Genomic DNA, 5,000 nt, shown 5'->3' on the forward strand with positions numbered 1-5,000 from the left:
ATCATCATGGCCACCATCCTGAACATTTAATGAACAGTGATTTTGTGGTGTTTCTTATTGCGAAATCAAATCCTTCAAATTTAAATAACTGAAAACAGATGCATGACAAGTTACCCTAAATTCAAGCCATGATACTATCGAAAGTACACATGACGGTGATAGTTAGATGCACTCTTAATAATAAGGTTCAAAGTATTACAATAATAATAATGATAAGACCAAACCTATTGATAATCTTACCCTGAAGGATCTGACTGACGAAAAGGACACATGTGTGTTTGACCCACAGCCTGATGTCTTCACACTTACATACGAGAGAAAAAAAAATATTATTATTATTGTTATCTTTATTATCTAAACTAAAAATCATTAATAATGAAATAGCCCAAAAATATACCAATTTACAAAACATGTTTCCATAAGTGGAAGAGGAAGAGTCATATCAAAGAGAAAAAATAAAAATAAACAGTGAAAAAAATCATATATTAGACAATATATGCAACCTCAAAAGACAGCTAAGTCAGAACAAAAATGACTTGGTGCAGGGATGATTAAACCCGCGTTATAGATTCTCCCAACTTAAGAGTATAATCAAAAGAATTACTATATTTACACCAGCAGGAAGAATGAAGAGCCTTAATTACCGGCTAGTTTGTCATCCTAAAGCATTGTATAGAGAATTGCATATTTCAATTTTAGTGGCGCAGGCAATAGTAAAATCTAGCCATTAGAAATCAGTGTAAAGATGAGCAGATTGGATATCTTTCAGCATTGGTCTAAAAATTATTAATGCTCTGGGGAAAAGGATACAGCCAGTTTGGGCAATCTTGTCATAAACCCAAAGGCCCAAAGGTGCTTGACATCCACAGCAAATACAATATAAAAAATGGAAGAACAAACTTGGAATCATGTATCTACGCAGACATAGGATGCTTAATGAACAGTAAATATGTTTTTTCTTCAGCTAATGCAAAAGAAAGCTTGATTTCTAAAACAACTAGAAATATTGCTAGTTCTAAAATCATAAACCGTGATATCAATCATGTGTGAGGAAATTATCTTTGAATGATTACTTAATGCATTTATAGATGGAATGACGTAAGAGGTCATGGAATGGATATCGTGTGTTAAGTGTAAAGGTGTCGGATATGAAAACTAATAACAGGTTTTTCTATAAACATATTTGTCTTAATTAGCATCTATTTTGCTAAATATTTTATAATTTGTTGGTACTCAAGCATTTAGAGCAAAAATCGGAGGATTTCATTGTCTATTTTTTTTTCTTTTTTTTTCTTTTTTTTTTTTACGTAGCCCTGATGGTGGGAACGGATTCCGGAACCGTAAGTTTTCTGTGCAATTAAGAAGAGAGATGTTTATTATGAAACTTAACCTTACCAGAAACTAAAATCTTACATGCCTATATATATATATATATATACACGAGTATATCACTATGAACAGATAAACATACTCACAGACACACAATATAATGTACTTTACATATATATATATATATATATATATATATATATATATATATATATATATAAGTATATATATATATATATATATATAAGTATATATCCTTAAGATCACGGAATCGAGACGGTTTTAATTATATGACGAGCGCTTCTTCTTGGGATAGAAATTAAACCTTTTCCTCAAAGTTTAAACAAAACTGAAAGTGACTTACACCCAACAGACTAAGTCACTGTTAGTTTGGTTTCATCTTCAAAGCATATGTTCGAGTCTTGGCCTGGCCAGTAGTACATCAAAAATTACCTCCCATTGCACCAGTGATCCTGACCCAGAGTGAACTTGATAATATGAACAACTTGTGACTTAATATATATATATATATATATATATGTATATATATATATATATATACATATACATATATATATATATATATACGTATATATATACATATATATGTATACATATATATATATATATATATGCGTGTGTTCGCTCGTGTGCATGTATTATAAAAGAATATCTATTGTATTTCTTAACATTTTCAAGAGACCTCTGGTGCAACTAAAACCTTAAAGACAAGAAAATATATTGTTGTGTGAATTGACCATAATCGACAAAGATGAAAAATAAATGTCTATAAAGGAAGCAAATAACTTAATTTTAGCGATAAAAATCTTTTATTAACAAAGAACCTTAGGATTCTAAGAGGCTTTCTCTTCATAAAAATAATACAAAAGGGTTGGGAGATTAGTTAACTTATCACTTTTAAAACACGAATAAAGAAAATTTAAAAGAAAATACACAAGTTTTCTTCACTAATGCGATCCATTAAATGCAAAAAAAAAAAAAAAAAAAAAAAAAAAAACAGGGAAAATGTAAAAGAACTCAATGAAATTACCAAGAAAAAATTTAAAGATTCCCGCCATGGAAAATCCTCTTGCCTCGTGGGAGATAAGAATCAATGAAAAGGAGAAGCAACCTTCCTGATGGAAGCCACCGATTGCAATCCATATAAGTCAAAGGCATGACTGGAACAAGCACAAGATCAATACCCGTGAAAATCAACAGGAACAATCTTACGAATACGCGCTTGCAAGAACGCAAAGCAAGCAAATACGCTGATTTCCGATGGCAGATAAATTCAGAGGTTCATATCAACATCACACAAGATGGGTCGTAAGAAAATCAGTGACCTTTAAACTGTTTTAAAAGGATAAAGTTGGTAACTTTTTAATTGCTTTTATGAAGTTAAGAAAGATGTGAAAATAGAATTTGGGCAATAATGAAGGTCCAAAAACCCCCTTAAAACTTCCTGTATTTCTGCTTGAATTTAATCGACTTCGGATTAAAAGTTTTTAATCTAAGATTGTCGATTAAATTGCAAGACAGAAAAATTAAAGGTCTCGAAGAAATAAAGATAAAATTAGCTGTTACCAAAGATTAGTATATATGTAAAATAGAGTGAAATATATAGACATTTAAAAAAGATGAGAACACTGCTAGCTAATGTTTTAGGCAAAGAAAAACTATTATAGAAACTTGGATATGTAAAATAGTGAAGCGATAGAAGACAATTAAAAGAATGAGAACACTACAAGTTAAATATTCAATCTAGAAAAAGAAAACTAAGTAAATAAACATAAAAACATGGACATCTGGTTGACAGTCTTCTCAAGACAAGCCAATAGCAATAAGAAAAAATAAAAATTTTACTAAGAATATTTCATACATGACCAAACCGAATATCTCGCAAAAATTTCACAAAATTAAATAATAAACAAGAAAAGAGCTTTCGCATCCCTTCCCCAGCAATGATGATTAATTATAGTTTACCAAAAGGTTTTTTTGTATATACTTCGTGATGATCCTGAATTAAATGGGGTTGGTGTGTGGCTTAAAACAGAATTGGTCTCCCCCCCCCCTGCCCCCCGCACCCCACTAAGTCCCTTTATGAACGAAAACTTATGCAACCAGACGCTCGCTTCTTTTTTTATTCGCTAATGAAGATACGGAGATTAATGCGATGGTTAGATTTGGTCGACATTCGTCTTCCACAATCCCCGAGATTTCCCTTTTCTCTTCCATTCGGTCTGATGTCAAAAGATCTTACAAAGAATTTTTAGGCTTTCGCATCTCTTTCTTTCAGCACCAGCGAAATATTTTGATCGTTGACGAAATTCAAATAGAAATTTATCTCCGCTCCTATTGATGATATAATGATGACATATGACGAAGTATAAACAAGTATGTGATGAAAAAAAAAAAAACAGCAATCAGAAGGGAGTGGAAAAATTAAAGGAGACTATGAAAAATATACGATAAAACATTAGAATGCATGTCAAATCAATTGTACACATCATGCATACATATATCCATGCATATGCTAGAGCATGTAATTACATACATATGCACACATACATTTATGTGTATATATCCACACACACACACACATTATATATATATATATATATATATATATATATATATATATATATATATATATATATATATATATATATATAATTTGAGCGTATCGGTATAACAATTTGTGCATCATTGGCATATATCAAACGATTATATAACTGGTATTATAATACCTATACACAGCAAAGCTTCACTAAAGGCAAGGTAATTCCTCTCCAAATTCTAGTCCGAGTGTCGTCCCCTACGTTATTTTACCAAACTAAATAAAGAGGGAAAGCAGGGTAATGTCAGACTTCGATTATCGAAAATTTCTGACTATCAACCAATGACGAAATAACAATGATTCAGCTGGCGGTATCAATCGGGGATTTTAAACCGGTTAACGGCCCCTGTCGGCTATAAACGCTCAGGCGAAAAATCCCAAACTTTAATGTTACACAACGTGGATGATGACAACGTTGTGTTCGGCGCTTTGTTTGTTTCTCTTTCCTGCATGCTTTTGTCGAGGTCCCGGTGTCCTTGTTATTTTGATGGCGATACGCTTGGTACCTATTGTCAAATTCAATGTTACACATCGCGGACGAGAGCATTATTTTCTTATTTGTACATGTTTGTCGGTATATTGACAACTATATTATTTGTTTTTTTCATGAGAGAGAGAGAGAGAGAGAGAGAGAGAGAGAGAGAGAGAGAGAGAGAGAGAGAGAGAGAGAGAGATGTTACATCAAACAACAAGAAAGTGAAAGTGAGGGATCTCCAATTCCAAGTTTTCAAGGTTTTCCCTGTCATACAAACAACTAGCTTTAAGACACTAATACTTACAATTCCACCTAGTTATTCCAATTCATATTTACTTTCAATTAAGCACATGTAAGCAGGCAATTAAAAAAAAATAAGAGAAAAAAGAATTGTAATTTTTTTCAATTTCGATCATACTTTCCTTGATTTATACTTAAACTCGCATAACACTATGGTCATAAAAAGATATGCTTAAAGCAAATCTGTGGTAGGCTACGTGATACATATAACTGGCTGAGTCATGGACGAAAATGATGAAAACGAGAAAAAAAGGGTGGGGAAATGGACACATATCC

The sequence above is a fragment of the Palaemon carinicauda genome, chromosome 16 (genome assembly GCF_036898095.1).
Source record: "Palaemon carinicauda isolate YSFRI2023 chromosome 16, ASM3689809v2, whole genome shotgun sequence".
Taxonomy (NCBI): domain Eukaryota; kingdom Metazoa; phylum Arthropoda; class Malacostraca; order Decapoda; family Palaemonidae; genus Palaemon; species Palaemon carinicauda.